This window comes from Canis lupus, chromosome X (assembly GCF_011100685.1).
Source record: "Canis lupus familiaris isolate Mischka breed German Shepherd chromosome X, alternate assembly UU_Cfam_GSD_1.0, whole genome shotgun sequence".
NCBI lineage: Eukaryota > Metazoa > Chordata > Mammalia > Carnivora > Canidae > Canis > Canis lupus.
Genome location: NC_049260.1, coordinates 14,125,716 through 14,148,928, shown reverse-complemented (window position 1 = coordinate 14,148,928; position 23,213 = coordinate 14,125,716). Strand labels below are relative to the sequence as shown.

The 23,213-nt window shown below is 45.9% G+C and overlaps 1 protein-coding gene across 9 annotated transcripts in view; it reads left to right on the top strand.

Annotated features, from left to right (window-relative positions):
* RAI2 (retinoic acid induced 2) overlaps positions 1–23,213 on the top strand; it is a 388,924-nt gene that overhangs the window by 198,044 nt on the left and 167,667 nt on the right. For all 9 annotated transcript variants that reach the window (XM_038586945.1, XM_038586944.1, XM_038586942.1 and 6 more), the window contains one exon: positions 22,313–22,420. The gene's annotated coding sequence lies outside the window, so the exon portion shown is untranslated. The remainder of the gene's footprint in view (positions 1–22,312; positions 22,421–23,213) is intronic.

The following is a 23,213-nucleotide window of genomic DNA, read 5'->3' as shown; positions in this document are numbered from 1 at the left end:
GGATAGCACCTGAACCCTCCGGGCTTTCACTCTGCAGGTGCAACAGTGTGAATGCCACATAACTGATTGAAGGGCTGAGGGGCAGAAAATATAGGCAATGTGCTCCTAAGTTCCAGGATCCCAGAAAATAAAAGCAATGTGCTGGTAAGTTCCAGGATCACGGAGCAGGTTAGCAACAGGACTAGACTAAGTAGAGGAACAGCAGCAGCAGATAAAGATGAAGACAACAACAGCAACAACAAAATTCCCCTCTTTTCTCTCTACAACGGAGACATGAGCCTTCAAAGGGAAGCCGTGCTCGGGTTTATGCAGTTGCAGGCACTTCGTGCCCCCGCTCGCCTCCGTTAGACCAGTGTGCAGTATATGAGGTCCTGAAGCCCTTCTCTGTGCTCTTGAAAATCCCAGGATTGAGCTCCCCGAGCTGATCCCTGGTTTGTCTCCGGGAAAAGGCAAACAAGAGGACCCTCAGTAGCTACCTTTCCCTCCACACCTGGAGACTAGATAGCTTAACCAAAAAGAGAGAAAGAAAATATTCTGGTGACCGCAGTTAAATGCCCTGTTTGCCACGGATCGATGCGTTCTAAATTCAACATAGGGCTGAACTGATATGAACAGTCGTGGGTGGAGGGAACAGACCAGGGGTTCTCAACCTCTGTGCTGCTGAGTCTTGGGTTGGTTCATCTTGGCTGTCAGGAGCGTCCTGGGCCTCGTAGGATGTTCAGCAACTTCCCTGGCTTCTACCCAGTGATGTCCTTAGCACCGCCTACCTCCCATTTGTGACAGCCAAAAACGTCTCCATACATTGCCAGATGTCCCTTGGGGGACAAAATTGTCCCTAGCTGAACCACTGGGATATGCTTAATGTTAAAAATGTGGGACGGTTGAATGTTTATATTTTCCCTCCTTTTAAATCCTGGAGATGGGTCCTATTATACAGCAAAAAAGGCTAACATTTCATATCAAGGAACTTGGATACTCTCTAGATAAGTGTCAGGAACACTTAGTCTTTTGCTTCTTTAAGGGAAATACGCTAGAATGCTAATGCGGAGTAATAAACAGAAAATCCCGTTTCAATTCTTGAAATGTCTGAATTATTTAATTTTTCAATATGATTTTATTTCAAATGCAGCAGAGTAAGTTCTTCAGTCGCCTCTGCTGCATAATGGCTTGCAATTGTGTATCAGTTGTATATTAATAGGTATTTTCAAAAGGCTTTAAGGTCTTTGAAAACAATTTCTTCTCGTAAATGCTTTGTTCTTGTTGATGTTATCCATATGTGTGATTTTCCCTATCTCCAAAGGAAGGCTTTGGTAAACAGCTGCTAAAATTTGGTTTGAACTTTGTCTAATTATGTTCAACCAGGTCAGAGGGATGATCATTTGCAAAGGAGGAACTTCTTTTCCATAAGGGTGAAGGCTTAACAATATGTATTTCTCTTATTCACTCGTTCGGTTTCAAAAAGTAATTTTTTTTTAGATTGTATTTATTTATTCATGAGAGACACACACACAGAGAGAGAGAGAGAGAGAGGCAGAGGGAGAAGCAGGCTCCATGCAGGGAGCCCGACGTGGGTCTCAATCCCGGGTCTCCAGGATCAGGCCCTGGGCTGAAGGCAGCGCTAAGCCGCTGAGCCACCCGGGCTGCCCTCAAAGAGTAATTCTTGAGTGCCTCCTGGGTGCTCTGCCCTGGGGATGTAATGATGCATGTGACAGGCTCAGGGAGCATGCTGGTGGTGTATGGAGCAATCAGTAGTGGCAACTTCTTAGGTCTGGCTCTGCCAGAGGCCAGCTCTGGGAGCTTTAGACGGTCACTTCATCTTTGTAGGACCATCTCTTAAATGAGATAGGTGGATTAACTGAAATGACAAATAGGTTTCGCCTGTGGTGCCAACTCACATCAACTGCTATGGGCTGCCCAGACTACTTGATTATGAGGTTCTATCTTCACTCAGTGGCAAAGTCAGCTATAATTGATTACTGAGGTCTCGCATGGTACGTTACAGGAAACGGATGGTACCCTAATGAGTGTGCCGTCCCTGGATTTCTAAGGCTTTGGATTCTATGATTTTGCAAGCAATCTACCCTCCCATCTCAGGATAGTTTGGCATGGGAGGGTGAGGTAATTGAAGTTTTTTACTTTAGAAACAGGCTATATTTCCCCTCTGTGTTTTACTTCTCATTCTCTTGGTCCTAGAAAAGAAATGCAAAGTATTCCACAATAGCATTCTCCAAAAGGTTAGTTTGCAATATTTTCGGACATCCTGCTCCATTTTTAAAAAGATCAAATAAGGCAAAACTTGACCTCCCTTCATTCAGGGCCTTTTTGGGTAAATGATTTTCCAGTGCAATGAGAGATGACTGTTTTCTTAATTTTGAATAGATGAAAATAGACACCAATCAACAAACCTTTGGCTAAGGGGAAAAATCTCTTTAACTCACATTTTGCTTCAATTACGGTGAGGACAAAGGAGCACATTGCACCCCGTGCATGAATAGATGCTTCATTATTCAAAACAAGCATCAAAGAGCATTCCGTCCCCTATAGAAAATATGCAATCACTGTTTAATTCAATGGTAGGATGCAAATTTAAATTCCCAGAAGGGGAAGACTGTTAATGCCATTTAAATTGGTTGTAAATTACAGATAATACGCTTGAGACCCCCGAATACAGATTAGTGGAGTATTGCTTTAGGAATTCAATTCGACTTTGAACTTATTGTGTATTTATCTATGAAAAATAAAGCCGTGAAGGCTTGTTTACAGCTACATTTTATTGCCTATCTTTTTTATTTCTGAAGCAAATATTTCACTTTTAAATGCCACGGAGATGGCGCAGCATAATATAAGGAGATACAATGATATTAAAGACAGATTAGCACTCTCAGAGGCAGCTCCTCATTAAAAGACAAACAAACAAAACAAAACAAACCTAAGAGAGGAATTTAATCAAGAGATCACACTAGCTGACTTTTCATTTGACTTTATTTCTATTGGTGTTTCTACAGCTTAAAAATCCCACAGTCACAGGACAATTGTGAGTTTCAGAAATTAGAGGCTGTGATTATCTCTTGCTGCTAAAGTCTTTCAGCCACTTAGAGGTTGTTTCTCATTTTCACAGAGTAACTAATCATGAGTGGGATGCCTGATGGGCGAGTCTTTGTTGGAAGAATTATTCCTTAAAAACAAGGGTTTTTTCAGAAGGAGAAAGTGATAGATAAAAATGGGCACTTTGCAGCAAAGGTTTCTGAGCTCCCAGCTTGAAGAGGAGCGATTTCCCTCCCAGCTCATAGGAGGGAAATCGTTGCCCACCCCCCCCCCCACTTGCTGTGGTTTCATGTCTCAGGTAGGAAATAGGTTACTGGAGGTGATAGAAATAAATCAGCTTTGAGGCTCGTGTTCTCTCCTCTGGCAGTCTGTAGGGTGTGTTTTTATTTCTTGTGTGTGTGTGTGCGTGTGTGTGTGTGTGTGAATCTGAAAGGTATTTTGAAAAAGTTGCCATTGATATATACACGCAGAATGCAGCCAAGCTGCAGAACAATGGGGGAATGCCTAATTCATTATGCCAGAAAATGGATCGTTACCATCAATACCACATGGAGTTAATCATTTCCAAAGAACTATAATGCCAAGCTATCCATAACACTGCACCTAAATGGAGTAATGTTTTATTTTTTCTTTGATCTGTCAAAGGTACTTCAAGCTTTGCCAGGACCTTAAAGACACTATCAACATTTCATTGTATAGTTCCTATGAATTACGCAGACCTTGTGATATCACAGAGGTTAATTGAATTTTTAAAATCCCTGATATTATTTTGTTTACTTGTCATTTGTTTATGCTTTATAAAATAACACAGAGCCTCTCTCTCTCTCTCTCTCTCATAAACAGACACACACACACACACACACACACACACACACACATTTTTCCTTTTCTGGCTATTTGCATTTAGGTTTAACAGGAGTTTCTTCCTCTGTACCCTTAAGGGTAGGGATGAAATCAGCCATTTGCAGCCCAAGGCTTAAATAAAAGGTGGATAAGATTCAGCTAATCTGCTCAGGAGACTGACAAAATGTGTGTGTGCTAAGGGGCAGATTTGTGATTTCAGATCCTTCTGCCTCTTTCTTGATAGGATTTGGATCAGAACAATCCTGAGGCACAGAAAAAGTGAATGAGGAGTCTCTAGATTCCGTTCTTGTGTATTTGTACATCTTTAAGTCTTACCAGGTGAGGCTGGAGGCTGGCCTCCTACCCAAGCTGCGCCCACCTGTGCGGGCAGTCCGTGATTAGCACAGCGATGGCCAATTGTGTCGTTTCTCGGTCTCTTCTGGGGGTGGGTTTGGGACAAGCACGCTCTTTTCTGGGAGAAGCCACTGACCAGGATTCCAGAAGGGTGAGTGGACCTGCTCTGGGTCCCCATAAGCTGGCCCCCAGCCCTCTAAGCTAACAAGAACAGTGAGGCAGGGCAAAACAAGTGCCAGAATAGGGACACAAGACCTGGGTTCTTGCCTGGCCTCTGTCATCTTTTCTATCAGATCTCTGGGCCTCAGTTGAAATGATGTTTTCTCATCCCGAAAGTGAGAAGTACCATTCATTTGAACTAACGTGTGGTGAGCACTTAGCACATAGTGGGACAAAAGTAAAACTAAGGCATTCCTTTTCTTAAGGGATTCAAGGTAGAAGGGTATAGGGAAGGGGTATAGACAAGGGAGAGGTATAGACAAACTTGTAGACAGTGATAATGATAATAAAATGCGGCAAGTTCTTTTTTTAAAAAAAGATTTATTTATGTATTTATTTGAGAGAGAGAGAGAGAGAGAGAGAGACAGAGAGATTGCACTTGTGAGCACAGGGAGGACCAGAGGGAGAGGGAGAGGGAGAGAAGCAGACTCCCCACTGACCACAGAGCCAGATGTGGGCTCAATCCCTGGACCCTGAGATCATGACCTGAGTGAAAATCAAGAGTTGGTTGTTTAACCAACTGAGGCAGCTAGGTGCCCCAGAATGTGGTAAGTTCTTAACCCTGGTATAAACAGAGTACTGTCAAAGCCCAGAGGACAGCCAGTTAGATTTAAGATCACTTCTGCACATCCATTAAGAGTATAGGCTTTGAAGCCAGACCACTTAGTTTCAAGGCTTGGCTTCACCCTTACTAGCTGTGTGACCTGGAGCAAGTTACTTAAGCTCTGTGCCTTAGCTTCTCTTCCCTCAAATGGAGGTGGTAATAGTACCTCCCTCTTTGGATTATTCAAACAATTAGGACAGTGCCTGACATGTAATGAACCCTACATATGTTCACATATAGTGATAATGTTTGAGAATTCCCACAAGTCCATGGGGCTGTAAAGGAAATAGTGAATGAAAGGGAATCCTTAACTTTAACAAAATATAACTGCATTTCATTTTTTTAAGATTTTATTTATTCATTAGAGACACACACACACACACAGAGAGAGAGAGAGAGAGAGAGAGAGAGAGAGAGAGGCGGAGACACAGGCAGAGGGAGAAGCAGGCTCCATGCAGGGAGCCCAACATGGGACTCGATCCCGTGACTCCAGGATCAGGCCCTGGGCCAAAGGCAGGCGCTAAACCGCTGAGCCACCCAGGGATCCCCTATAACTGCATTTCAGAGAGAATGAAGATGAATGTATATTCTGTACTTAATAGGTGGTCAGATGGTTCAGTAACATCGTTGCAGCCCTTGGATGCCCATAAGTCAAGCCCCAGGCTGCCAACAGGAGCATTTGGCATGGTTAGGAATGTTTGGCATGGTTAAGGGTGTTCTGCATTAAGACTAGGGAAGGACCGTTCTCATTCTTTGATCTGCAACCGGCTCCCAGAGAACACACACAGAGACGCTAACCATCCCCTTGCCCACCCGGCTAGGTCAGACCGTGGGAGAGAAGTCTGGAGCAGGAACATTTTCGGGCCTCACTGACTCCCATGTCTGAGAAGGAAAACAGGAGGGTGGGTGGGTCTTTCTGCTTAGAAGTTGCAAAAATGAAGCGAGAACTTGGCCCTGGTGAGAATGAGGGCCATGGGGCTGGCTGGATGTCAGTGGACTCGGGCCAAGTGTAGGCAGCTCTGGGCTGCTTGGGAAGGGCCTTCTGGGAAGTGGGACACAAAGAAAGGGAATTGGGGGGGGGGGGCCTCAGGAGACCGGGATGGGGTCTTGATGGGGGATTTGAGAGAAAGGAGACCAGGTTAGGCTTTGGAGATACCACACTGAGAAGGGCCAGAAAACAAACCACATTAAGCATATACCTGAGATGAGCACAGAGCAGAAAGGGTCAGACTCATGGGAGCAGGGACGTGCTGGTAAATATTTAACACCGGCCCCTTTGGGAGGGCAGGCAGGGAGGGCGTTTGGTTCACAGCATTTGCTGATTTCCTAGTGGGAACACAACTGCTGGGGCGGACTTCAAGCTACCAGTGTGCTATCACCCAAAGCGGAGCTGGGGAGAGCTGCCCCTTGGCCCCAGTCACAGAGTATTTCCACTCGTACATGTGCAGTAGGGATTCAGATAACCTCAAGTGCCTGGGTAATAGTAAAACGTAGCAAAAGAATTAGGAAGTAACTAGTTTTGTGTTTTTATTACCTTAGTCTAATTTATTTAATTGTAAATTTCTAGAATTTCATTTCATTTTTTTAAAGATTTATTTATTTATTCACGAGAGAGACACACACACACACAGAGAGGCAGAGACATAGGCAGAGGGAGAAGCAGGCTCTTCGCAGGGAACAGGATGCGGGACTTGATCCCGGATCCTGGGATCACGCCCTGAGCGGAAGGCAGACACTCAACGGCTGAGCCACCCAGGCGTCCCACTAGAATTTCATTTTAAATAATGACCATCGTTTACAACTGGGGCGCCAAATTCTTGAAGATTTAACAATTGGCCTTTGGAAGCTGGCTCCAAAGCAGCATCAAAATACTCATCCTCCTCATATCTAGATCACAGGCTTCTTATGAGGATCAGAGAAGTATGTGGAAGCATTTCAAGAACTGTAAGCAGCGTATAAATATTATATACAAATAAATACTATTCTCACGGGAACAGGATAACCTAGTGGTCCGGCAGGCAGTATCTAGAGCCGGCCTGCCCAAGTTTGAATCCTGGCCTTCTTGTTTTTAGCTGTGTGACCTTAGGCAGATCCTTGCCCTCTCTGAGCCTCAGTTTCCTCATCTGTAGAGTTTCCAAGAGGCTCGGTTAACATTGAAAAGTACCTAGAACAGTGTCTAGCCCATGGAAAAAGTACCTTTTCAGTATTGATTAAAATCGTTTATCAATGTGAACAGCAGTTAGCCTGCAATTCTTCCAAAACTAGGAGGCCTTTTAACTGGGAAGCCCAAGATCTTAGCCTCCACTCCCCTGCCCCTAACTTGGTTTTAAAGAGACAGCTCCTCTCTATGGTAACAGATTTGCCACTGTGCTAACAGCCAGTGTTTTTTAGATAATGAACCCTGAGGCCTAGTGGGGAGATAAAGATGCTGCTGGAATCAGATTCTGTGGCCACTCACCATAGTAGTGGGATGTGGTGGGGGGGGGGACAGCGATCTTATTACATGCCTGGCTGGCTCACTTACTTCAGGCCTGACCTAGGCAGATGCTCGAGTCAGCTCAGGGCAGAGCCCCATAGTTGGAGGGACCATTAGCTGCCCCAAAGAACCAGGTCATTTACTGTGTCAGGACAGGAAATGGAAGCAGAGTGCTCAGCACAGGCCCCAGGGCTGGACAGAGTCAGAAAGCAGACAGGACAGGAGGCATGGACAGGGACAGCATGAGGCAGGGCACAGGAACTGCCACAGCAGCCGCCACCACCTACTTCAGGAGGTTAGCATCCAAGGTAGAAGATTCTCGGGCAGAGAATCAGAGTCAGGGACAGATTTCGATGGGCAGGGAGGAAGGTGCTCAGGAGGTAGTCAGTCTCTCCAGCAGGGACAAAGAAGTCAGGTCCCATGACAGCTAAGAATAGGAAGGCAGAAGCAAAGAAAGGCTCAGAGTCCACAAGGCCGAAAAATCAAGGCAGGCTGCTAAGGCCAGGTTTTTCCAAGCCAGGCACTTGCAACCGTCACAGAGTCCTGAATTCCACAGAGCGAGTCAGAACCAGCATTTCCCTTTTCTTAACAAACTTAGAATAGAGTGGTACAGATTGCCTAGATGTTCATCGATCCCATTTCCTCTCCCTGGGTGCTCAGACTGTTTTCCCTGTGGCCCTGACACTTCGGTTGGAGCCGTGTGACTGAGTTCTGGCCGTGGAGTGTGGGCAAAAGTGATACAAGCCACTTAGGAGCCTAATCGTAAAATGTTCTCGGTGACTCCCCCCACGCCCCCTCCCTGCCCGGCTCCACCCGTGCCCCCTTCCTTTTTCCTTTCTGCTGTGATCCTGTGTTGAAGGTGGTGGTGTCATAACATGGAAAGAATCTGGATCTCTGGAGCAGGGAGGAAGCCAGTAAGGGGAGCTGCCCGACGTGCACTGGGCTAGGACGTGGACGCGAAATTAAACTTGTGCTTTGTGGGATCCCTGGGTGGCGCAGTGGTTTGGTGCCTGCCTTTGGCCCAGGGCGCGATCCTGGAGACCTGGGATCGAATCCCACGTTGGGCTCCTGGTGCATGGAGCCTGCTTCTCCCTCTGCCTGTGTCTCTGCCTCTCTCTCTCTCTGTGTGTGTGTGACTATCATAAATAAATAAAAATTAAAACAAACAAACAAGTAAACTTGTACTTTGTTAAGCCGCTGAGATTTAAGGGCTGTTTGTTTCGGCACCTAGTAAGCATTGCCCTAATAAAAAGAGGAGAATAAAATGGAATGAAGTGGAAAGGAAGGAATAATGGAATAAATGACAATAGAATAGAAACTCTCAGGGTGCATTACAGGTAATAACATGTAAATTTGTTTGGTGAAGCATTTGTCTCAGTTCGTATGTATACTACTTCTCAATATAATTTTTTTTTCTGGAGGAAGAAGTGAAAAGAAAAAGTTTTAGGACAGATACGGATTGTATATCCAGGACCTTTTTAAGTATAGATTTGCTAGGCACCCCTACTAATGGCTGGTCATAGTGAAAATGTATTCATTGTGCCTGCCCAGTCCACGTTCTCTTCCATTGGGGATAACATCCCAATCTTAGGCTTTTTTTTTAAGTAAGCTCCATGCCCACTGTGAGGCTTAAACTCACAACCCCAAGGTCAAGAGTCATGTGCTCTACTGACTAAGCCAGCCAGGTACCCCTCAGTCTTAGTCTGATAGCGTATGTGGGCTGGCTTTGCCCCTTGAAATCAGGGTCAAGGAGATGTGTATGAAGCCTGGTCAATCAAAGTAATCCATTCTGGAGAGTCTCAGAGATTGATTCAAGGATGCACACATGAGCCAAGTTGGTTCTACTCAGAGCTGAAATTGGGACTTTGACTGGAGTGACCATAAAAGGAAGTGTTTCCTTTCTCCTGGTTTTAGAGTTTTGGGGATTTAAATCTTTGGGGATGTAAACTGTAGGTGGCCATCTTGCTGTCACAGGGGAGAACTCGCCTGGGAATAGAACCATCACTGATGAAGGCAGAGCTAGAGATTAAACAAGACAAAGTCCTGATGACATGGTTCGAACCACTGGATCTAGCCATGCCTGAAGTCATCCCTATAGATTTTGACTGAGTGTATAAATTCAGCAATTGGCTTCTTCTAGATTGGGTTGGGGTTTTGACAGCTGTAACTGAAGGAGACCTGAGGCTCTGGTCTTCCACATCTTTAAGATGTCATTTCCTTGGTAAAACGGGCCTGAGAAAAGGATTAAAGTAGAAAACAGCTGATTTGCCGAGGAAAAGTGGTTTCAATCGCTGAAGAATCAGGCCTTTGACATCTGGAAAAAAGTATAAGGCAAAATCAAGGAGAAATGAATTTTTTCCTGTTTTCTGTTTTGAGAGGATGGAGAACAGTTGAGTACCATTAGAACTAGTAATATATTTCTCTCCATGTATTCAACAAATATTGAACACCTTCCGTGTGCTGAGAACTATGTTAGGCTCTGGAGATACAACATTGACTAATAACAGAGCAAATTCTTCTGAAGAGCTTACTATGTGTCAGACACTGTTCTAAGGACTTTGTGCTTATTAATCTTATTTGATCTTCATATCTACCCTGTCAGGCAGAGAACTATTATTATTTCCTATTTTACAGACGAGACACAGAGCAGTTAAGCGAGGAAGAAGCAGAGCTAGTGTTGAACCTTGGGATACTGGCTTCAAGTCTGAGTCTTAAACTCATTAAACCATACTGCTGTGTCCTGCTCACTCTGCACTCCCAGCTGTTCCTACAAAGGGCCGTCCTCGAAGTCTCTTGGGAGCTCTGCTCTGAGTCTCTTCTTTCAGAATTCAGTTTAACAAAGCCTGACTTCGACTTTGACTTGAATTGTAATATCACTTGTTGAATTCCAGGTACTGCTCGATGTTATCTTTCTGAAATTGGTCTAACTATTAGCTACTAGTATGTGTGACCCTGGGTGTGGGGAGGATAAAAGGTCACTCACAGACACAGCTTAGTCTAGTGGTTAAGAGCATAGCTTTTGGACCCGTCTCAGATACTGGGTTTTAATTTCCACTCTGCCATTTTCTGGCTACGTGACCTTGCAGAAGTTACTGACCCTCTCTGAACTTCTGTTGCTTCATCTTGGAAATGGGGTTAATGATTCTAATTCATCTGGTTGTTGCACAACTGGAATAAAGTAATAAAGTGCCTGGGGCAGATTCAGCACCCAGTAAATGCTGGTTGTTATGGGGGTTTTTTGTTTATTTTTTTTGTTTATTTATTTATTTATTTTTGGCTCTCAGCTCCTTGTTTGTAAAATGAGGAGCTGGGCAAGATGCTCTCTGAGGTCTCTGCTGGCATATGTTTGTGTGACTAGTATTTTCCAAATGCTAATTTGGGAATGGCAAATTCCCACTGTCATGGTTTTTCTTTTTAAAGAATTATTTTCTGTTGTGTCTCCATAAGATTGGGCTTTTTGTGCTAGTTTGCAGCCAAAGGAGCTTTAAGCCTTTCACATGACATCATAAGTTAGTGCCCATAAAAGTGATGAAATGCTATATACCAAACCCGTGAGGAAGAGAATTCCAGGGGCCAATGGTTCTAATCCAAATCTAGGCCTTCTCTCTCTGGTGGGGGGTGGGTGGCTTGGCTTCCTAGGTCCTTGACTCCTCTGACAATGCTGGAGACACTCCTATCCCCAAGCTAGCAGAGGCGGCACTGGGGGATGGCAGAGAGTGAAGAAGCAGGGCAGGGGCAAGGAAAAACCAGAGGAGGAGGAGGGTGAAACAAAGGAAGGAGGGGTGACAGGAGAGTCAGAGTGGGCAGGGGCCAGGGGAGAGGAGAAAGAAGAGGAGAGGAGGGAAAAGAGAGGAAAAGGCTAGGACTCACCTAGGACATGGGCCAGGAGGGACTGGGCAAGCCAGTTGGGGAAGTCAGCTCAGAACTTGCCATGAAATGTTCTGTTACGGTAGAAGTGGATTTCTGAACCGTACTGTTGGAAACCAGGGAACAGACTCAAAACTAGGAGACCATAATTGGGTTGAGGAAAAATCAATGACCATAGAATGCTCCTTAAAAGCCAAACTATTGGGGTGCCTGGGTGGTTCAGTCAGTTAAGTGCTCGACTCTTGATTTCAGCTCGGGTCGTGATCTCAGGGTCCTGGGGAATGGGCCAGCATCAGGTTCTGTGCTCAACAGGGCATCTGCTTGAGGTACTCTCTCCCCCTCTCCCCCTGCCCCTTCCTCCCCATCATGCACTCTTCCCCCTCAAATAAATAAGTAAATCTTTAAAAACCAAATTATCATAATGCCATTGACCTCTTTTCCACTCTGCAGAGTCACTCCCAAGCTGTGATTTATTTACTGTTGAAATGCATAACCAAATGCAATGCAAACAAAAAAATAGGTGAAAAAGACTAAATGTCTACTTCTCAGAGAGATACTCTTCAGTGGGATGAATTTGCCTTCCTTGATTCACTTATTCATTTCTTTACCTGCCAGTCACTCATTGGGCACCTATTCTGTGCCATGCCCCATGGTAGATGGTGGGGATTCAGAGATAACTAAGTCACATTTCCTGCCCTGTGGAAGAATGAAAATACAGTGCCAGTTAGGGCACTCCTCCCATCCAGATGTGGAGAACCATATCCCTTCCCCTTGAATCTTATCTGGCCTTTATGACTCACCTGTAACCTATAGAGTGAAGTAAAAGTAACATATAAGGTTAGGTCATAAAAGTTGGTACAGCTTCTGCTTTGCTTTTTGGAACTTAGAGCCTCTAATTCACACTTAGAGCCTTGAACTGCCCTGAAAGAAATCTGATTGCCCTGAGGCTACCATGGTGTGAGGAATTCCAAACAGCTACGTGAAGAGGCCATGGTTCTGATTAATAGACCTGGCTGATGTCCCAGCCAACAGCTGGGATCAACTTACAGATATGAGTGAAGATTCTCCAGGTCATTCCAGCCCCCAGTCACTCAGTTACCTTCAACCACTGGGTTTTCCTCATTTAGATCCTAAACAACATGACGCAGAGGCAAGCCATTCCTGCTGTTGCTCTGTTTGAATTGTTGACTCACAGGATTCATCCATGGACATAATAAGTGTTGATTTATGCCACTAGGTCTTAGGATGATTTGTTATACAGTAGTATTAATTGGAACACTTTCTAGCGATCGTTAAAATCCCAAATAACCATGAAAACAGTTATTAAAATACCACTATGGTCATCGTCCCCAGAGGTGTTATTCATTTGCCCATTCGGGATACTCACTGGGAGTCACAGCAATTTGAAGAGTTACTGTCCTCAGAAAGGTGATAGCCTGACATGGGCAGATCCAACCCAAGGGGCTTAACACTTAATGACCAGAAGGTGTCAAGGGGGCCAAAAATCTGATCCCTCAAGAACCTTTATCAATGCAACAGCCAAAAATGACAACTAAAGCCCTTCCTTAGGCCATGATTCAGGGATATGCAAACTACTTGAAGTCAATTTAATTTCCCACCAGTCTGTCTTTTCTTAGGGCACAGATACCAACCCATGAAAGCAATGCATCGAAGAAGATGTGTGTCTACCATAGACTCATACAATGGTAAATCTAAAGGAGGTTTACAGATCATCTGGTCCAATCCACACATATCTGCCCATTGAGGAAATTATGGAGGTCCAGAAAATTGGGTGCCGTATCCAGAGCCACACAGCCAGCTGGTGGCCATGTGCCAGGATTCAGGGCCCCTACCTCGTTTCTCTACAGCCTCCCTTACCCTGCACATCAGGGAAGGCGTTGTACTCAAGGTGGCATCATGTGGAAATTCCGAGCACATATCATGGGGTCTAAGAAAACTGGGAAGAAGCTCAGTTCTGCTACTCACTAGCTATGTGAAACTGGCCCAGTTGCTTACTTTCATCGAGCCTCTGATTTCTCATTTGTAAAAGGAGGGGTAAGTGCAACACTTTGCCAACCAGGATTCCTTGTGGGAGTTCATTGAGATGATGCGCAGGAAGCACATAACTTCATGCCTGGTCTGGTCTAGTGAGCACCTAGAAAGCCCAGATCACTCTAGAATGAAAACTTTTTTGGATGATACCTTGAAGAAGTGGTCTTTGGGCTGAATGAGAAAGTTTGGTTTATTTTTTTTCTAGTTTGAGGGTGATCAAAGGGGGCTCAGGCCAGCACTGCTGCCAGCCTTCTGGGAGAAGGAAGTGGTGACTGGCTTCAGCTGAGCGCTGGTGAGGTCACCATATTGCCACCTCTGTTCCTGGATGGGGCCAGAGAGCTCACTGGCTTGTTCCTTCAAGACATTCCCCTCCACCTGTGAGTGACATTTCAACTCCTCTAGGCCCAAAGCACCTCGATCTAATTCCCCCCCCACTGCCTTCACCCTCCTTGTCACCCTTCAGACTTGAGGGCTCCCTGTAGAAGTCTGTCAGGGGCTGCAGTGTGACCAGCGTCCTGCCACCTCCTGCCAGTGGAGTCCCAGGGGAGCAACACAATGCACCCTTGGGGAAATAAAAATCCAGCTACTCTGCTCTGGCTCCTGGTACTTCAGAGCACCCCGGTGACCTCAGATCCTGGAGCAACCTCCAGAGTTCAGCTATCAAGCAAGGGAGAGAGCTGCCGGGGGGCCCCGAACAGAAGGAAGTTGAGAGGACAGCCCAAGCTAACATTCCCATCCAGGCGTGTGGAATGGCTCTTATGCCAGGAATGGTGCCAATTATCAGAGAAAATGGGCTGAATTTCCTTTTGGCTCTCTGAGGGCTATGCAGTTATTCATGAACATTTCTTACAAATGTACAGCGTTCCAGGCATTATCTTTAGCCCACAAGTAGGGTACAAAGATGAGCAAAATGGCAGTGGACCTCCTTTCTACGAGCTCATAGTCTTCAGGGAGAAGCCAGATTCAGAAACAACGACCACCAATCGGAGAAGGACAAACATTATATGGTCTCATTCATTTGGGGAATATAAAAAATAGTGAAAGGGAATAGAGGGGAAAGGAGAAAAAATGAGTGGGAAATATCAGAAAGGGAGACAGAACATGAGAGACTCCTAACTCTGGGAAACGAACTAGGGGTGGTGGAAGGGGAGGTGGGTGGGGGGTGGGGGTGACTGGGTGACGGGCACTGAGGGGGGCACCTGATGGGATGAGCACTGGGTGTTATACTATATGTTGGCAAATTGAACTCCAATAAAAAATAAATAAAATTAAAAATTAAAAGAAACAACGATCACACAGTGTGATCAATATTGAATTTGCCATAGGTGTGACAATAGCAAGGGACGTGGAGGATGTGGCTGTTGGTGCTGTCAGAGGTTGAGGGAGGGGTTAGGAAGTCTTCATAGCGGAAGTGGCATCTAACAGGTGCTCAGTGAAGAGCAGGGCTTGGAAGTAGAAAGTGTGACCCCGGGGACCAGTCTAGGGACCAGCATGTGCAGAAAAGGACAGCAGCCTGGAAGAACTTGGAGTGTTTGGGGGAGTACAAACCTCCTGGTGGGAAGGGAACGAGGTGGTGGGAAATGAGGTTAGGAAAAGGGCCAGATTTGAGAGCCCTTGGCTGCATATATGATCTAGAGGTTATACTTCATTCCATCGCAAAGTGGAGCTTCTGAAGGTTTGAGCAGGAGTATGACATGCAGTTTTGTATTTCAGAAGGATAATGCTGCTCCCAGGGCAGAGGGTGAAGCAGATGGGTCTGAATTAAATGCAAGGAGACCGTTCAGCAGGCTCTGGCTTAATCCAGGCAGGAGGGGATGGGACATGTGGCGGAGACCCAGAGGACAAGAGGCTGGTGGAGTTCCATGTGGCAACAGCCTGATCAGATTTAACTTATGCACACTCTCTCTGTATCCTCCAGACCTCGGCTAACAGTAAGTGCTCCACAAACATTTGTTAAAGGATTGAGCAAATGTGGAACATTTTACCTTCCAAGGACTCTCACGATGTGGATCAGAGACTTTGCAAGACCCCAAATTGTCCTTGGATCTGGAGCTCCTGATGTAGAATATGGAGGCTTCAGTCTGCAGCAGGGCAAACCAGGCCTGTTGCTCTGCCCTGGTCATTCTAGCCTGGCTGGTCTGGCTCATTATTTAGTAGGGGCAGTGGAATCAGACCATGAAGTTTCCCTGGTATCTGCAGATTTTCCATGGAGGTCAAAGAGGAGGAAGCAGAAATCAGTCAGGTGATTTTCACCGTGAGGGCAAAATGCTACGGACCAAGTATTTGCCGTCTTCCACTCCTGTCTCTTTTAGTTCCAGGCCCCACTGTGAGCTGTTAGCTCACTTTTGTGTCTGTTAAGTCCGGGGCGGGGTGGGGGGGGTGGGGGGGTGGAGGGGTGGGGGGAGGGTGGAGGATCTTGGGTTGGCTGCCCCCTAGGAGCAGATCCAGAGACAAAGACTCAAATGCAAGTCCTTTATGTGGAAGGTGGTCCCAGGAAACCCTGCTTGGAAAGTGGAGGCCTGAGAAGGGAAGAGAAGGAAGCCACAACTGCATGTGACAATAAGCAAGTTAGCATGTGAGCTCCTGGAGATCAATCCCACTCTCTCAGGGAGGGAACTCTCAAGGGTAGTGTTGGAGACATTCCAGACTTATCCTACCAGGCGGATGAGAAAGCTGGGGCTATTTCTCCACCGACTCCCATCTGTCAGTGTTCGAGGGCTGTTTCCAGAGGCATTAACGCTCCAGCACTTCCATCTCGCCCTGAGCACCTGCTAAGCATGTTCTCCTAGAGACATTCTCCTAAAGATGTTTGCACTAAGCAGCCTTGGGTGTGTAGAGGGAGAAGGACGTGTACGGGATGACAACAGGATCTGTTACAGGCACTTATAAGCACAGGGAGGGCATCCAAGGCCACCCTGGGGAGATTCTTTAGTCCCGAGTTCAGGGGCGAAAGTGGGCAGGATAAACACTGAGGTTTAGTGGAAATGCATCACTGTTTTCATATGGGGTACTGAGGTGCACATGTTAGGAGCCCGGACTTAAAAAAAAATTATCTTTGTGTCTCACTGATAGCACAAATCAGATGATCACTTGGGCTGTGGCATCTTTTCTAGCCTGTGAACGGGTAGACTGGAAAGTAATACTGTTACGTGGCATGGCCCGGCTAGGGGTAGGCTTTAGCATCCCTAGAGTTTCCATCAGCCTTTCTCCAGAGCCACTTTGAATAAACACCAAGACCACAAAGAAGCCAGGTGACTGTTAGCAAATGCAGCCAGACAAGGCACCCAGCCCACCTCAGAGCCCGTCCGTAGAACAGATTGCTCTCCCAAGGCCTAAGAAGTTCCAGAGCCGCCGCTCCTCAGAGCCCTTGCACCGGGTGTGGGTGAACCAGTGAGGCTTAGAATCCCCTGTGGCACCTGTTTAAAGGTCAGGTTACTGGGCTGGGCTCCTGAGACACCAATTCAGGGGGTCTGGAGTGGGAGCTGGTTATCTGCATTTTAGACCAGACTCCCAGATGATTCAAAACTAGTGTCGAGAAGCGCCATCTGAGAACCTACTGGGCACAGACAGAGGAAAAGAGGAGGAGGCAGTAAAGAGGCAGAGAATGAGGAGGTATATACACGGGGATGAAAGGAAGAGGAGACGTGTGAAAGCTTCCAGTGGGGTGGGTGGCTAGGAGTGTGAGGCGGCGGGGGCCTCCTGTCTCAAATAGTTGCCTTCAAGTCCCGAATGCTAAGAAGCAGGCTTCCTTCTAATAAACTCTGAAAGCAAACATGAGCGTTTGAAGCTCCATGATCTAAGGGAGTAGATTGAAGTGAGAGAGCTTATCCAGGAGATCTTTGGGCTGGGAGAAATCTCTCCGCAGTGCTAGATCAGGGCCACACAGGTCGTGTGTACCCAGCAGGACTCCCCACACGTTACGACTGAGAGGGAACCGACATCTGAGAAACACCTGGGGAGAAAGAAGACCTGGAAATGCCTGACTGGACTGTGCATTTCATGGTTACAAAAGCATTCATTTTTCAAAAGGTTGGTTTCTTTCTGCTGTATGGTTCTTAGGGGGGCTGAAAACACAGCCTCATCTTAGAGACAGCGGAAACAAAAATGAGCTAAAACCCAAACAAACAAAACTGAAGTGCCTTCAGAAGTGCTTACGCCACTTCTGTCTGGGAGGAAAATTAATGTGGACCCACTGAGAGACCACATGAGTGAGGCTTAGGCAAGTGAAGGGCAGACTTCTGGTAGATTGGTCTGGCGGTTCTCACGCTTGACTGCATCCGAGTGGCCAGGAGGACTTGTTAAAACACACCGTGGGGCCCATGTCGAGTGTCTGATTCACTAGGTCTGGGGTGGGGCCCGAGGATTTGCTGCTGCTGCTGCTGCTGCTGGTCTGGGGGTCATACCTTGAGAACCACTGGGTTAGACCACGGTCTAAGGTTTAGAACAAGGTCTGGAATGTCCAAGGAACCGAGATATGAAACTTTGTCTAAAAACTGGGCAAGGGGAGAAGGTATCAGAAGACCCTAGTTGAAAACATGGTGGAGAGAGCTTCCAAGATTAACACCCCCTTACCTTAGGTGAACATTTTTACCTGCTATCTGCATGCTTCCCTTCTTGGAGGAAGGAGGAACTTGACCCATCTGGTTCTAGAAAATTCTGAGACTAGAAGATGATTGGTCTGTAACCTCAATTACTTGCTACTAACAAGATAGAGCCACAAATGCCCTACTATACATGCCTGGGGCTTCATAACATCTTCTGGTGACTTCTTTTCCCTCTCCAGGCAGTGCTGGCCTTTTATTTTAACCTGATTTTACATGCATGCAATGACTAGGAAAAGATAGAGCTTTGTGACCACCAAAAGCTCATGTTCCCCTCTGGAGCTGTTGCTAAGAAATGGTTACCCGGCCGGGGAATACGTTCTACAGCCCCACCTCCGGATGTGGCCCTGGAACCAGTCCTCATCAGTGAAATATGACTGGAAGTGATCTGCAGCACCTCCAGGCTGGGGTTTTGAAGAAGTGTATGAGCCGCATCTGTGGTCTTTCTCCTTTGGCTGGCTGTCTGCAAAGGACTCTGGGATTCTGGCACAGCGGAGCCACGAGGTAGAAGAAGCCTGAGTTCTGGCAATACTCACTTGCTGACCAGGAACACCTACAAAGGACTGTTATGTGTCAACACACTTAAATTTGGAGAGTTGTTTGTTATAGTAGCCGGTGTTATGTCACTTGAACTAACAGAGGGGCTGCTCACCCTGAGACTTGCCCTTCTGGACTGTTCTACCCTCTTCCTCCTCCCCCACCCGAGTCTCTTCTCTTCCATTGGGATTATTCTTTTCTGGTATGTACTGTGGATTCTTAACCTGAGGTGTCTATACAATTATATGTGGAATACTATCCATCAGTGCGTTTTTCTGGGAAGGGGGTCCATTGATTTTGTGGGCTTCTCATAGGGGTCTAGGAGCCCCCAAACTGTTAGGAAGAACCATTCTAAGAAGCCACCAGAAGGTATTATGAAGCTCCAGGCATGTGTAGTAGGGCATTTGTGACTCTACCTTGTTAGTAGCAAGTAGTTGAGGTTACAGACAAATCATCCTCTAGTCTCAGAATTTTCTAGAACGAGATGGTCAAGTTCCTCCTTCTCTCTAGCTCTATCTTTCTTTCCTCCTACTTCTTTCTTTCTTTCTTTCTTTCTTCTTTCTTTTTTAGAGGAGGGAGGTGCAGAGAGAGAGAGAGGGAGAGAGAGAGAACCTTAAGCAGGCTCCACACCCAGCACGGAATGTGACTCAGGGCTCGATTTCACAACTCTGAGAACAGGACCTGAGCTGAAGTCAAGAGTTAGATGCTTAACTGACTGAGCCACCCAGGCGCCCCCACCCTTCCTCTTCCTTCTAAACAAAAGTGCTATTTCCAGGAGCAACTTCCTGTTTATAATGGATGCTTTCATCTATCCATCTGAACCAGAATTTGGTTGGTTAATTGAAAAAAACAATTAGAACCAGGAATCATTTTTAAAAAATGGTATGTGCAAACTATAAACATTTTATTTAACTTAAAACATGTAAATAAACATTCATTCACTAAACTTTTGATGTACAGCCAAGTCATTTTCTTTGAATAAAAATCAGCTGATGGGAGTTGCAGGCTTTCCTTCTTGCACGAGCCGTATCTAAAATGCACTGTCTCTGATTTCCAGTTTTGGAAGTGGAGCAAGAATTTAAGACACTTGTGAGGTGAGCTTAGTGCATAATCCTCCCAGTTTTTAAATGATTTTTCACTCTCTTATAATTGTTTGGCAGACACATAATTCAACAGCATTTTTAGCTACCTGCTACTATTGTATCTTCCGAAATTGCAATTTTGTTCTCATAAAAACAACTCCTTTTTGCATTCATATTTCATAATTCACATGTATAAATTACTTAATTATAATAACAAGTACAATGGGAACAATTGTCCTAAACAGGTTTGGGAGCAAACACAATCAACTCTTAGTAAGTGTAAACAGTGGGAAGAGAAGTGTGCGTGGTATCAGAGTGTGGCTCTGAGCATTCAGTGGGCCATGGACCTCAGTTGGCGTGTTTTGCAGAGGGAGTAGGGAGCTTTGGCTTATTTGGTGTGGAGCCAGCCTCCAGTGATCCTTGCCTTTGGTATCCACACCTTTATGTAGTCTCCTCTCATAGTGAATTCATGGCTGGTCTGTGTGACCAAGAGAACACGGCACAAGTATCTGTTGCTTGGCTTCTGAGGGTAGGTCTAAAGTGTGTTGGGACTTCTGTCTTGGTGTCTTAGATCACTCGCTTTGGGAGAAGTGGTCATCATGCACAGACATTCAAGCAGCCAGATGGTGAGAAACCCACATGGAATGAATCTGAGTTCTCCCACCAACACTCAGCACCAACCTGCTGCCTCGGAAGCAACAGACTGGCCAGTCCCAGTCAGGCCCTGCTGTTAGCTGTCACCTCGGCCAACAGGACTGTACTCTCAGGAGAGACCCCAAGCCAGAACCACCTGACCAAGCTGCTCTTGAATTTCTGACCAATGGAAGTTTTGGAAGACAATGAGTGTTTATTGTTTTAAGCCACCAAGCGTTAAGATGATTTGTTACACAGTAATAGACAATGAATATATTTGGCAAAATGGTTTCGTGTCTGCCATTTAGAGAAGCTTCTGCAGTAATGGGGTGTCCAATGTACAGGAAACTGCCCTAGCTGCATTGGCCTTTTGGAGTGGTGGCCACAGACTGTGTGTTAGATGGTTGAACAGGGGTAAAATAAGGTTGGGATCATGAAGGAGAATGGACCACGTGAAACTAAATCTAGAAATCTTGGCCTTAGCACCAAGCTACCAGGGTTCAGCTTGATTTTGGGTGTGGTCAGATAACCAAAGCTTTATTCCAAGCGTAGCACATAGAACAGCAGCATTGGCATCACCCTGGAGCTTGCTGGAAGTTTAGCATGCCGTGCCCCACGTCATGGGGGCATACTGAATCTTAATCTGCATTTTAATGAGATCCCCAGGGGATTTATATGCACTTTAAAGTCTGGGGAGCACCTAAGCAAAGGTCTATTTGTGCAGTGACTTGGGAATTGAAGGGAACACATTCTGAAGGCAGAGCTTCTAGAAAGGGTTTTCTTTTTCTGGAGTTAAAATCCCTAACCAACAGGAACACTACGGAATCACTTCCTGAGTTTAGGAGAGGTTGGATTTCATGTCCTTCAAGATGAACTTGAGTTTTCAGCATTCTGTTGATCTGTTCTGTGATCCTCGGTTCCGGTTTCATTGTGTCTCAGATGGTTACTGGACCTGTCCTGGGAGCCCAGGCCCTGGGTTTCACGGTCTTCTTTCTTCCTACCCCTTGCGTCGCTTTTGTTGGATTTAATAAGGCAAATTCATCAAAACCCCAGTGATGTTTTCCTGCTACTTGAGGGTGTAGATTTGGCTCCAGGGAGAAAAAACACCACCACATTTCTCTGATTGTGGTATACCTAGCACACATGGCTTCCTGAGAGGGGGAGAAGGCCGGCTGCTTGCTCCTGCTCTTTACCTCCTGAGACTCTTCACAAGCCACTGTGAGCTGGAAGCAAGATTTTTTAAGGAGGCTGGAAGAGTCATTAATTATGTTATCACAAAAAAAAATATTTGGTGCTTTTTTTTTTTTTTAACATTACAGCTGCCATTGCTGCTGGTAATACCCTTTTATTTGTCCAGGGGGGTTTGCTCCCATTAGATTAGATTAAGTGTCTCATTTGAGGCACAATAACAGATCTGGCCCAGGCTTTAGCTGCTGGCTGTGGTTGACTGATACCCAAGCTTTTGACTCCCTGCTGCGTATCTAAGCGGTACAAGCTGCAGTCAATGCATTTAATCTACATAAAAAGAACACAAATTGCACGTTAGCCTTTTTGAGTCCAGTAATCAGGTCCCCCCCCACATACACACCTCTCCCCCCCAACACCGCCACCCCCGCTCTACTGGACAATTTGAGGCACCCTTGTGTTGCACACATTTTTTTCTGAGTCAGGTAAAAAGAAAAGTCTTTTGCATTTTAATTGCACTTGATCTGCACATTGAATGACCTCTGTAATTTATATATTGTTCATAGTTAGTGCTTTCCACAGTCCTGCTGCGCGGCTGATAACATGATTCACAGGCGCACACCTTGGGCTCCGTGGGTAGGGGCTCGGGTTTTCTGTGCTTTCCGAGTTTGCAGAATTCTCTCGCACTTTCAGATTCAAGCCGCTGCGCTTGATGTCAGGGACTATCTGCTTATGCAGATGTAGCGAAAAGGCCACTCAGTGAGCCCCAGCCTGCTCCTTTGTTTACATTTAAAGATTGCCCTTTCCTTTCCAGCCGCCTCCGCTGTTTGCAGACCCGCCAGCTGTGTGACGAGCTTCCTCCACACCCTCCCTGGATCCTGCAATGAATAAACTCTAGCTGTGGAAAGAACAGCAAACACAGGTAGGTATCACCCTGTGGCAGGCCAACTACAGGGGCAGTGAGAGCCGAGACAATCAGTAAATACGAAGGGCATAATGATCAGGATGGGGAGATGGCTTTTTTTTTTTTTTTTTTTTTTGCATTAGATGATTAGCTCTTTAGTACTAGAGCTATGCCATTTTTGTGAGTTGAAAAATACTCTAAGCATTTAAGACAAGTGGGAAACCAAAGTTCAGTTTTTAGGAACCGTTTAGGCGTTTAATCGTTTTGATTTCTTCATATTCACACTGAGGCTGTATTCCTCATATCCTCCGGTAGGATTGAGTTGGATTATTTTGGCCCATCTCAGATTTGGCTTAAGTGGTTTTGCCCCCCAAACCTTTTGGCAGTAAGAGATTAGACCTTGCCACTCAAAGCGTGGTCCACGGTGCATCAGCATGCATCAGCATGATCGTCACCTGAGAGGTTGTTAGAAGCCACAATCTCAGAATCTGCATTATAACGAGATCCCCAGGTGGCTTGAAAATTGCAGTCTTAGAAGCACTGAATTGGGTCTCAACCCTGGCTGCACATTCAAATCATCTAAAAACCTTAAAAAAAAAAAAAAACAACAACAACAAACCACTAATGCCTGGACCCGAAGCCCAGAGATTCTGATCTAATTGCTCTAGCATAGAACCAGGCATTGAGAATTTTTACCACCTGCTCACATGATCTAACATGCAGCCAAGGGCAAGAATCACAGGACTACACAGAGTCTTAGAGCAGGATTCAAAACAAACAGTTCTAAGCCTAAATCAGTGTCCCATGGACA